The following is a 13,628-nucleotide window of genomic DNA, read 5'->3' on the forward strand; positions in this document are numbered from 1 at the left end:
ACCATGGAGCTTCAAGTTCATTTCCTCACTAAGCTCCTTGATTATTTCTCCATATTCAACAATGGGGTACTTAGGGTGCATGAGCTTAGGTGGAATGTCAGGTGATTCACGGCTTTTATCATGCTAGCTATCCTTGCTCTTAGTTCCTTAAACTTAGTTTCATCCTCCTCTTGTCGCCTTAAGATACCAGATTCGAGGTCTCTCAGTTCAAATATGAATGCTTCGTCGGGAGGTGGTGGTGGAAGATATGATTCATTGTTTGAGGAAAGATTGTTGATGTTGGAAGGTGGTTCATATTGGTGGAATTCTTGAGGTGATGTATGTGAAATTTTTGGTTCTTGGGAGTATTGGTGTTTGAATGGTGGTTGTTCTAGATGTGGTTCATATGGTGGTTGATATGGTGTGTATGAGTTATGGTCATATGGAGTTGAATGGTGGTGTGAGGCTTGTGAGTATGGTGTATGGCTATATTGAGGAATGGAATCACATGCATATAATGATTGTGGTTGACAACCACAATGAGGATCATCACACATATTGGATTGATACACATTAGGATCAGGATTATACCCATAAGATTTCGTAGGGGGTTGTTGCCATGAAGGTTGTTCATAAGCTTGAGGTTCCTCCCATCCTTGATTTTCAAATCCTTGATGTATATCCTCATTGGAGCTTTCATTTCCTACAACATAGTTTAAACTACACTCATAGCCAAAAGGATGAGAATTCATAGTGAAAGAGAAAATAAAAACAAATATTAATAAGAAACAAAGAAGATAAAATCCTAAACTAGCAAAAACTAGCAAACAAACCCAAATTCAAACTATTCACAATATATACAATAGCCAATAACATAGCACCATTGTGTCCCCGGCAACGGCGCCACTTTGATTTAAGGAAATTTGTTGTGTCAGTATAGAATTTCCTCAAATGAATGAATTCTCGTTGCAAGTATAGTTCTATACCAACAAACAGTCCTCCCAATAAAAAATTTGAGTTGTCACAAGTAACAAACCCCTAAATTTATAAACCGAAGTATTTGGACTCCGGGTCGTCTCCCTAGGAAATAATGTAGTGCTCAATTATTGGCTATGGACGGGTAAAGGGGGGGGTTTTGGTTCATGAGATGGCAAGAAAGTAAATTAAGTAAGTAAGTAAAGAAAGTAAGATAAAGAACTCTTGGCTAAGACTTAGGTAATTGAGATCACCATCCTTGTCAACAAACCGAATATTGATAATTATGAGAGGCCAACCTATTAAGTCTACTTCCCAAAAGCTTTAAGTATGTAACATTTACTCCTAAGCTTGAAGTACGTCAAATAGGTTTGATCACATCAACCCTTAAGTCCTAACCTACCTACTAATTAACTTAGTAGTGGGTTAGCGTCAATGGGTATCAAATTGATCACCATGGGTTCTCAAATCACCAAATCCATCATACCCAATAACTCAAGTTTACTCAATTCCCTTGGCTTAGACCAAGAGTTGACAAAACTACTCAAAAACTAAGGAAAACATTTCATCAAACACATAGAGTGCAATAAAAGTAAACGTCATAAATTGCAAGAATGATAAAATCTAACAACTACTAAGAGCAAGAAAAGTAAGAAAACAATTCAATTCATCAATAAAAAGAACATCAACATCAAAATTGCATTAAATGTAAACCAAATCTAACATGAGTTCATCATCACAAAAGAGAGCAAAATGAAAAATTAACATCACAATTAAGAGAATCAAGATGTAGAGATGAAAAATTATAAAAGAAACGAGATGAGATCAAGTGATTAAACATGGATCTAAGATAATCTAACCTAATCCTAACCTAATTCTAGAGAGAAGAGGGAGTTTCTCTCTCTAGAAATCTAACTAAAGGCTCATGTTTGCTAAAACTAATTACTCCCCCTTGCTTGGACTTCAATTCTGCATGAAATACACTCAAAAATAAGTTGGATTTGGGCCTGGGCAGCTCAGAAATCACCCCCAACGTTTTGCCTTTAACTGGGCCACGTGAGAGTACCGGCCCGAGCGCGCCATGTGCACGTGCGCATCGATTGGCAAATTCTCCATCCGCGCGGACGCGGCATGTACGTGTACGCGTCTATAGGCAAGACCACTTTTGCGCGTGCGCGCCTTGTGCGCGTGCGCGTCCTTTGATGCATTTCTAATATTTGTTTCTTCATGCATTCTCCCCTTTGTATGCTTTTCTATTCATTTCTTCCATCCAATACTTGCCTTATAAACCTGAAATCACTCAACACACACATCAAGGCATCGAATGGAATTAAAGTGAATCAAAATTACCAATTTAAGGCCTAAAAAACATGTTTTTACACTTAAGCAAAATTCAAGGGAGAATTACAAAACCATGCAATTTCATTGAATAAATGTGGGAAAGGGTGGTAAAATCCCCTAAAATAAGCACAAGATAAATCACGAAATCGGGGTTTATCAGCCTCCCCATACTTTGACAATGTGAGGTCCACTCCCTTGTGCTCTTCTTTGGTTACCTCCACTTCTTGACAAGCATCTTCCATGTTCACCTCTTGACAAGGTTCTTCACATTCAATCACTTCCTCACCAACCTCTTCTAGCTCTTCTCCATCTTTCATGTCACAACTTGGAGGTAACGTAGAACTTGCCTCAACATCAACCTCAATTTTAATGTGGAAGAAGACTCCTCAAATACCAAAGGACCATGTGTTAGTGTGGAATCATCATCAAGAAGAAGATTTGTTGCTTGCTCAACTTCTTCCAATTCTTCATCATTCCCCATATGCTTTGGAGGTTGTGCACCCTCCTTAACATTGCTTTCATGTTCAATTGAAGAAGGCTCAATAGGATCATCGAGGTGATTTGTTAGTGTGGACAAGAACTCATCAATGATTGAATCCAATTCTTGATCAACCTCTCCTAATTCTTCAACCACTTCTTCCGGCTCAATTGTCTCAACTTCCTCCCTTGGTTGCGATCCTTGCTTTAACTCCTCTTCTTCACCTTGAAGCTCTAAACTCACTCCCTCACTATGCTCTTTGGTTGATCTTCCACATTTTTAATGGGAGTTTCTTGAATACATGAGCTTAGGTGGGAGGCCATGCGGTTAACGGCTTCAGTCATGGTAGCCAACATGGTTTCTAACACCTTCTGCTCCTCTTCTTGCTTTTGAAGGTGAGAGTAGAGATCTTGTTGTTCTTGCATGAAGGGTTAGAAAGCTTCATTCATTGAATAAAGTGGTGGAAGAGAGCGTTCATTATTTGGGAAAAAGGGTTCATAATTGGAAGGTGGTTTATCTTGGTAAGGGTATGGAGGTGAAGTATATGGAATTGATGGTTCTTGAGAATATTGATTTTGGAATGGTGGTGGCTCTAAATATGGCTCATATGGTTGTTGATATGGTAGGTATGGGTTAGGATCATATGGAGATGAATGGTGGTATGGGGCTTGTGAGTAAGGTTGTTAAGGATTATGTTGAGGGAAGGGGTTATATGTATGTGGTGATTATGGTTGACAACCACAATGAGGGTCACCACATCCATTAGGTTGGTAAGCATTAGGAGTTGGATTGTACCCATAAGAAACCGGAGGAGGTTGTTGCCAAGACGGTTGCCTATATGCTTGAGGCTCTTCCCACCTTTGATTTCCAAATCCTTGATACAAACCTCTATTGAAGCTTTCATTTCCATTTTCTTCAACATAGTTTGAACCAAACTCATAGCCAAAGGGATGAGAATTTATAGTAGCAAGAGAAAATGAAAACAAGAACTAATAAGAAACAAAGAAAACTAAATCCTAAAACTAGCAAAAACTAGCAAACAAACCAAAAATCAAGCCATTCACAATATCAATATATGATTTCTGCACAAACCGTCTGTTAGGAATTTCACACAAATTAATTTCGTTGCAAGTATAGTCCAAACCAATAAACAACCTTCAATCAAAGTTTAATTTTGTTTGTCATGAGTGCAAATGAATAAAAATAACCGAGAGTATTAGATCTCGGGTCATCTCTCAAAGGAATTGCAGTGAGGTATGCACATTATTGGTTATGAGGTTCAAGGGGTGGTTTGAAATAAAAGGACTACAATCTAAATAACAAGAAATTTAAATGACAATAAAAGTAAATCAACAACTAAAGATAACAACTACTAAAAAGAGGCATTCATGGCAAGGATTGAGAATCAAGGCTTTCTATCCTTGTCATTAATTATCATACAATAGTTGTCAAGAACTAATCTTATTTCGTCAGAGAAAGTCAAATAGGACTAGTTAATCCCAATCCATAAGTAGTGTTAACGGATACAAGACTAACTAATCACTCTAGATCACCAATCTAAATTGGGTATTAATGACTCAAGATTGCCCAAATTCTCTTTCCAAGCCAAGAATGACGCGTACGCATGGAAGACGCGTGCGCGTGGCCTTGAATTCAGCAAATCCTCAGTTCTTCATGAGTTATCCACCTTGCATATTTTTCTCTTCACTTCTTTGATCCAATCCTTACCTCTTAAACCTGAAATCACTCAACAAACATATCAAGGCATCGAGTGGAATCAAAGTGAATTAAAATTATCAATTTAGAGGTCTAAAAAGTATGTTTTCACTCTTAAGCACAAATTAGGGAGAATTACAAAAACATACTATTTTATTGAATAAATGTGAGATAAGTTGATAAAATCTCCTAAACTAAGTACAAGATAAACCACAAAATTAGGGTTTATCACTCTGTCACCGTCTCGCAACTTACTAAGGTGGATTACGACCTACATCTGAAAAATAACAACTGAATATAGTATGAGAACCGGAGGTTCTCAGTATAGTAACAGTACCCAGTAATGTAAGATATAAGACTCCAGGACACCAGAGGCAATCCTAGAGCTTCATATCAAACATGAGATTCAACTTAAAGCATACTAAAATTTAAAACCATCACTTTAAAAGCATAATAAAAATAAGGGTAATCTAGCTTAAGGAAATTCTAAACTATCATTCATACCGCTGTCCCACAGCCTTCACCAAACCTCCATGCGATCCCATCGCCACCGCCTTCCAAACCTCCTCAATTCCAGCAGAAAACACAAGTAATAGTAATGCAAGTAAAGCACAAGTATAAATATGTATATCAAGAATTCAAGAAGCAAATAATAATTTTATACATTTAGGCAAACAATTCAAGTTGGGAAAGCAAGCAAACAGATAGAATACGCACATGATGCATGTCTGTCCTATTTGGCTGTGATATCACACCGTCAATTCAACTGCCAACCCGACACATCTCCATGGAGATGTCGCCTTTCGGTCGTGAATAAATGGGAACCCCCTAGGATATCCTACCCGACACACGGTCCAGGATATAGTGCCTGCACACTCTTGTGATCCAAAAGGATGCGAGCGGGATACTCTGCCACAGACCTCACATCTCAACCTAAGCGGGATTAACCACCGTCCTTACGCCGCCACCGTGACCTCGACAAACGGGATTAACCACCATCCTTGCCAGGCGCATAGCATCTCAATAATCTCAATATAAACTAGTGCATCAGTGATTCTTTTAGAAATCATTTTCAATACTCAGTCCACTCCGAGTCCTAGACTCGTCTCAACATCATCAATCCGATATTCATCATTTTTAATCATCATTATAGTATTCCGCCATCTCACTCAACTAATCTATCCTCAGTATTCCAGAAACCTAAGTCTCCATCTTCTAAGTTCATGTAAAATTCACCTATGTTTCAAAGCCTAAAAACAAGTTAGGACACCCTAGATAAGCTTTACGGAAGTTCACAAGCTTGCCAGGAAGGTAAAACAGTTAAAAACAAGGTTTTCTTAAAAGTACAGGGCAGTGTGCGTACGCACTCCCAGAAGAGTTTCTCAAAGTGTTCGTACACATAGAGGTGTGCGTACGCACAACAGGAAAAATTTTTCATTTTGAGTGCACGCATGGATATGTGCAAACGCCCCCAATAGAAGGCACTTCCCAGTGTGTGCGTATGCACGATGTTGTGCGTACGCACAACATGCGAATCTCGCAAGGTGTGTGTGCGCACCAGAGTGTGCTAACGCTCCCAACAGTAGGCATATCCCTATTTGTGCATGCGCACCAGAATGTTCATATGCATGTTTTCAAAATTTTACAGAGTGTATGTGCGCACAAGGGTATGCGTACGCACAAGGCAAACCATGGCCTTTGCTCAGAGCACGCGCACAACAGTGTGCATGCACACACTGTGAAATATTTAGAAGAGAGACACAAATTTGAATGAAAAATAAAATCCTCTATTATGACTCTACAGTTTTTTCTTTACAATAGATGCAGAAGGCCTTTTATAGGCAACCAAATAAACCAAGCCCTACAATATACACACTCAAGATTTTAAACTTAAGTTACCAGTTTATCCATTATCACTTACTGACCCTTTTTGTAAATTATCTTTATCATTTACACCCCCTCTCAAACTCATGACTTCCAAAGGTTGGAGTCTGAGTTTGTTTCTAAAATTATGAAGGAGCGCCGAGGAAACTGGCTTAGTTAAAAGATCAGCAACTTGCAACACTGCTGGAATGTGAACCATAACCAACTGCTTCTTCTTGACTTTGTCTCGCGGTTGACCTGAGATTTAATAAAACAATCAAATGGTTGAAATTCAAAATACACATTATTATCTAGACAAAATTTCGAGACACTAAGCAAATTTTTGGCAATTTCAGGAACTTGTAAAATATTTTTCAAAACAAATAATCTATTAGATTCGGGATCAGATAATAGCATAGAACCAATTTTAACAATAGGCAAACCTGTGCCATTAGCAATATAGAGTTGGTCTTGGCCTTCATAATCAGATGCTGAAAAGAGATTGGATGCATCACTAACAAGATGGTGGGAGGCTCCTGAATCAGAATACCAAGATGCTTCAGAAACAACAGAGGGAGTGGTCAAATAAGAAGTAGGTGGATGGACTGTGTTGGGAGATGGAAGAGGTGGATTCAGGTTTGCAAAAGAAGATGAAGCTTGTTGTGATGAGGAAGGAACAGATGGCGATTTGAAGGATTAAGGACCTTGAAAATTCTGATCATAACGGTGATAGCAATGAAGAACATGTCCAAATCGTCTACAAAGCTGGCATTGAGGGTGATTTCCAAGTTGCCAAGAATTTCTTCCACCACGTGTATAGCGTCCACCTCTGCCTCTTCTAGAATCAAAGCTTCCCCGTCCAGAATTTTTAAAATTTAAAGAAGAAGATTGGGCAAGGTGAGCATGAGGCATGGCAATAGAATTTTGTTTGAACTTTTCTGACATGTCATCGTGAGAAATTAAAAGAGCATCCACCTCTCCGATAGTGTACAAATCTGATTTTGCACGTACAGTGATGATGAATGAAGAATATTTCTCTGTGAGGCCATCGCACAAAGCTTCAATGTGATCATTTGTGGAAATTGTATCACTAATAGCAGAAAGAGCATTCACAAGATTTCTAATTTTTGTAACGTATTGAGAGGTTGTAAGATTGAGTTTCTTGCAATTCTTGAGCTGTGATTTGAATTGCTTGGACTTGGTCTTAATTGAAGAAGCTGTAACATTGAAGGGGAGGAAAGGAAGAGCTTCCAAACCCTAACCTCAATTCAAACCACCATAACTTCTCCCTCCGAGCTCCGATCGCCGCACCGTTTGTGGCCACGCGACCACCGCATCGAGCTCTACGAATCTAATGGAACAATTTCATAGGTGAGCCTCACTCTCACTCCAGTTCCTCTACCCCTTAAATTTCGAAAATCTTGAATACCCATGTTGAGATTTTGTTGAATTTGGTACTCTAGGTTCAGTTTAGCTTGCGAAACTTATTGGATTTGATTCTTTTGGTTCGTGGGTATGGTAAGGATCCTTAACCCTAGATATTTCTTATTTTGAGTAAGTTGGGTATTGAGTTTTTGGGTGTATGTATGTATCTATGTGTTAGGTGTGTATGTATGCATGATTTGGAGTCCTTGGAGCCATTGGAAGCTTGATTGGGAACCTGGTGGGTGATAGAGCTAAATTTTGGTGTTGAAGGCTTGCCTTTGTGCCTAAGTGGGTTGCCTTGGATAATACGTGGAAATCGGCCAAGGTATGGTTTCGGTTTCACGTATTTAATGTATAATGTTCTGTGAAAACTTAGGTTAGAAGACCGTAGGATAGGTTGGAATGAGTAAGTGTATTGAATGTTTAGTAATTATGACTTTGATTGATGAAATATGTTAAGCATGTGTTGATGATGATGGACATAGCAGTAATATATCGCATATGGTGATTAAGTATTGTTTGATAAATTAATGTTTTAGATTATGTATAATTGATGGAATGTTGATGATCTTGTTAGTGGAAGAGAGGAATTCCAGGGGTAGAATTAGGTAAAAACTGAAGCATGATTGATCGTCGTATGGCAATTTTATTCTAGTGCTATATTGGTATGCTATGGCATGGTAATGTGATGAATACAGGTTTGAGAATGTGGTTTTAAGTTTAGTTCCAAAGAAAATTGAGATTTGAAGCTTTTGTGTAAAACTGATTTTAGGCCAAACTTCGGCGAAGCATAACTTGGCTTCTGGATTCCCAAATGATTTCAAATTTATTTCATATAAAAATTGGATCCGTGAAGTTTACGCCGTTTGAAGAACGGATGAAAAATATTTTAAAATGAAAAAATTATGCGCATCGAAAGTTTGGAGGGCAAAATTGAAAATTCTGCAGCATTCAGCATTTTGCTGATTCTGCACAGCTTGCATAAGTAACCACTACACGCGATGCGACCAAACGGTTCGGGTTTGGTAGCTTGCATACACGAGCAATGTTTTTCGCACGCCGACACGTATGCGTGGTGCCTGTTTCAGCAAATATGGATGTTGTGTTTTTAAGTTGAATTTCAAACTTCTAAACCTCGATTTTCATTCTTTTAGCCATAAAACATAGTAGTAAGCCTGGTAATTAGCTGAAGCTAGGAAATAGAGATAAGTTGGGGGTGAAGTAAAGCTGAAAAAATGATGAGTTAGGTATGGAAACATGTATACTTGGAGTGCAATTGGTGCTATGACTTTGATTGTATGAATATGCAATATTTATAAGCACTCAAATGAATATTATTTGTCTTAAGCACTCAAATGATCTGAGATACGAGTTTTCCTGGGTAAAGAATCGTGGCTAGCCACCTCGTGTTCCAGGTTGAAACTCGATAATCTGTTGACCCTACGTCGTAAGGGTGACTGGGCACGTATAAATTCCTGGGAATTGTAACCCCCATTGAGTAAAATGAATGTATGATTTATGAATAAAAAGAGAAAAAGCTATGCATAGACTCATGGGGATGCGCGACGGGGGACAGTCCAAGGGTTTAGCAAACCGGACTTGTCGGGTTGGTTTGATAGCCGACAGATGAGCCTCATCAGCCATAGGACAGGCATACATCATGTGCATATTCTCTGATTTGCTTGCTTGTGAACTATATGGGATTGCATATGTGATTATAATTTTTTATTTGTTATAATTGTTATCTGTACTACCTGTGAACTACTTGTGTTTGACTTGTTTTGCTTGTTTGCCTGTGCAACTCATGGGAGACGGAGGAAAGGAGGAAAGGTGGGAAAGTTTAGTGTATAACTTAAGTTTGGTTAGGTTGAGAACCTTTAGACGACCACCTATTTATGGCTTCTATTTTAGTTCCTTAAGCTTTACCTCTGAGTGTCGGCGTTCTAGGATTGCCTCTGGCATTTCCAGGACCTTATATCTTATATGCGTGGCACTTTTACCATGCTGAGAACCTCCGGTTCTCATTCCATACTGTGTTGTTGTTTTTCATATGCAGGTTGAGAGGCTCCTCGGTAGGCGTTTGGACTTCTGTAGCGGAGCAGTTTCTGGGTTTTATAGTTTATGTTTATTTATGTACATATCTCTCCGAATAGCTACTTTATTTTGTACCTCTTAAAGGTTTATGGAGAATTAGGGTTATCTTTGTATTTTTGGATTTTGGGGTATGTATATATGTATGTAAATATTCTCCGGCCAGCTTTAGCTTCGCAGGCTGAGTTAGGAGCTCATTATTTTGTTTTCTTGTCTCTCTACTTCTATTTTCCTATTTAGTGATGCCTATAAATTTTAGATTTCTTCGCACGCAAGTAACCCGGTTTTCTGAGTGTTGCGCTTTTTGTTTTGCGAATTTGCTTTACCCATTTTCCAAGGCTCCTCGTATACTGTATTCTTTTGAATATCATTATTATATATTTTGTTTTAGAGGTCGTAATACCACACCACCTCTATTTTACGGCTTAAGCGTAAAGCTCTGTGTGGTAGGGTGTTACACTGTACCTACTATTTTCTATGCATCAGTTGCATATTGTGGTTTCTTTCCAGGAACAATATGATCATGAAGATTTTGGCCAAGAATTGTGAAGAGGGCTTGTTGTTGCCACGTAAAAAAGTTATTCTCGTGCAGCTTCTCTAGAATCAGATAAAGGAGAAGACGATTTTGCGCAGTATCATTGATGGTGAGAGCCGTGGAAAAAAAAAGAAGAGGCACCAAGGATCTTATGCTCTTGATACCATGTGAAATCTTTAGAAGAGAGACACAAAATTGAACGAAAAATAAAATCCTCTATTATGACTCTACAGTTTTTTCTTTACAATAGATGCAGAAGGCCTTTTATAGGCAACCAAATAAACCAAGCCACACAATATACACACTCAAGATTTTAAAATTAAATTACCACTTTATCCATTATCACGTACTGACCTTGTTTGTAACTTATCTTTATCATTTACACACAAAAACCAGAACTCTCAATTTCTGCAACATCACAGAAATCAGATTTTTGACACCAAATTCCAACGATCATATCTTTTTCTACAAAATTCTGATTTCCATAAAATATATACCATTTTAAATTTCTTTGAATTATCTTTTAATTGATACAAAATTCAATCAATTTCAAAAACTATAGCTCAAGATATGATCTGCCAAAGTTTGTCAAAAATCCATTTTCACCAAAAACCTTTAAACTTCAATTTCACCAAACTCTCAATCCAAAATCACTTATTCCACATTCAAAATAGTCCTAATGTACCTAAATCATATTCATATACCTTTTTATCATTCTTTAACCTAGCAACACCTAAAATCATCCATTCCATACTCCAAATTCTACTTGTAAACTCAAATCTCAACAATTTACATCACAAAATATCATTTCACCATTCTCTATCAACATCAACAAAATCTCATCATTCATTAACGTTCACAAGCATCCAAACCCAATATCACTACTCAATATTATCATTATTCAACTTCAATCTCAATAATCAACAACAATATCAGAATTCATTAAAATCATCACAAGCACCAATTCATTAAATTCATTGAATGACGCGTTCATTGCCTGATCCGAGCTTAGCCGTTTTTGATCCTGAAATTGAAAGAACTCTTTCACGTATTAAGCGAGCTTGACATCGGTTAGCCTCTGAGGATGGTGAAGTGATTATTATCGATTCACCAGTCTCATCTGAGGGCGAATCGAAACCGCCATCTGAGAGCGAGACAAGCTCATTTACTACTGATTCAATTGATTCACGTGCAGGTAACATGGCAGCACCTAGGAGGATTACTCTCCAGGAGGTAGGAGCCCCAGATTTTACACTGCAACTGTATCAAGTGCATCATCCAACTCTGGCTACAGATTTTGAATGAAAGACTGCACTAATCAACTTGATGCCCAAGTTTCATGGCTTACCTGCTCAAGAGCCTATCAAGCACCTTAGGGATTTACAGATAGCATGTTCTACTGTTAGAAGTCATGGTGCAGATGAAACTTCTATTCTGTTAACTTCCTTCCCGTTTTCTCTTGAGGGAAAGGCAAGGGAGTGGTACTACACTCAACCAGAAGCAACTGTTACTAACTGGGATACGCTTAGAAGAGAATTTTTGGAAAAATACTTTCAGGCTGAAGTTACTGATAGATTGAGGAAAGAGATTTAAATGATTGTTCAAGGCGAATCCGAGACTCTATACGAATATTGGGAGTGCTTCAACAATCTCCTGGACGCATGTCCCCATTACATGATTGATAGACTAGTATTGATTAGCTACTTCACTCAAGGCATGAACCCCCAGGATAAGACCACACTGGAAGGGGCTAGTAATGGTTCTTTGAAAAAGTACAAAACCGCAGATGAAGCATGGCAGCTGATCAGCGACTTAGCTGAGTGATGAACTGATTTCCTATCGGTAAAGAAATTCACAAATATAATCGCGTTGTAAGTATAGCTCCTAAACCAACAGAAAATCTTTTCATACAAACGTTTGGTTGTCACAAGTAACAAACCTAGTAAAATTTATAAACCGAAGTATTCAAACCTCGGGTCGTCTTCTCAAGGAAATGCAGGGAGGTGTTCTTATTATTAGTTATGGAAAACAGTGTTTTTGGGTTTCAAAAGGTTTGAACAAGGAAAAATAAATTGCAGGAATTAATAAATTAATATCTAATAAAACTCTTGGAAAGGTATGAAAATTTGGAAGTCCTATCCTAGTTATCCTTATCAATGGTGATGAGAATTGAGTTTTAATCCCACTTAGTTAACTTTTACTAAAGCAAAGGAAAGTCAAGTGGACTAATTAGTTTGATCCTCAAGTCCTAGCCAACTCCTAAGAAAGGACTAGAGTTATCGGAATTCAATTCAATTAGCAAAAATAACAATTATCAATCACGATGAGTTTGATAACTCAAGAGTCTCCAATTAATCAATTAAAGCCAAGAATATAAAAAGCTAAATAAGAATCATAAATCTGAAATACCTCAATTGCACTAAATAAAGAAAATCCTAACATAAATGGTTCATAAGCCAATTTGGCAACATAAGTAATCAACAAATAAAAGCATTAAAGTATCTGAAAGCAAAAGAGAAACATAAAGTAAAAGGAATATTGAACCTGAGAGCACGTTGAAATCCTAAATCCTTTAAGAGGAATCCTAATCCTAAAACCTAAGAGAGAGGAGAGAACCTCTCTCTCTAAAAACTACATCTAATTTATGAAAAGTGAATGATGGAAGACATCTTCATAAATGGATGCATTCCCCCACTTTATAACCTCTAATCTGTATTTTCTGGACTTGGATCTGGGCCAAAAGGGTTTCAGAAATCGCTGGAGCGTTTTCTGCAGTTTCTGCACGTGGTGTCTGTCACGCGTCTGCATGGGTCACGCGGTCGCGTCATCTGGGAGTTTTCCTTGTCACGCGTTCGCTTCGGTCACGCGTACACGTCATTTGCGTTCTGCTCAAGGCACGCATCCGCGTCAGTCACGCGTTCGCATTGCTGCCTTTTCGCGCTAGGCACGCGGCCGCGTCGACCATGCGTTCACGTCGCTGCCCTTTTCTTCAAAACTCCATTTTTGTGCTTTCCTTCCATTTTGTATGTTTCCTTTCTGTCCTCTAAGCCATTCCTGCCTTAGGAGATCTGAAAATACTTAACACACAAATCACGGCATCGAATGGTAATAAAGGGTAATTAAAATTAATATTTTTAAAGCATAGGAAACATGTTTTTCACATATATCACATAATAAGGAAGGGAAAGTAAAACCATGCAATTTACATGAATAAGTGGGTGAAGG

Source organism: Arachis ipaensis, chromosome B10 (assembly GCF_059453495.1).
Source record: "Arachis ipaensis isolate K30076 ecotype BB chromosome B10, ASM5945349v1, whole genome shotgun sequence".
Lineage (NCBI taxonomy): Eukaryota > Viridiplantae > Streptophyta > Magnoliopsida > Fabales > Fabaceae > Arachis > Arachis ipaensis.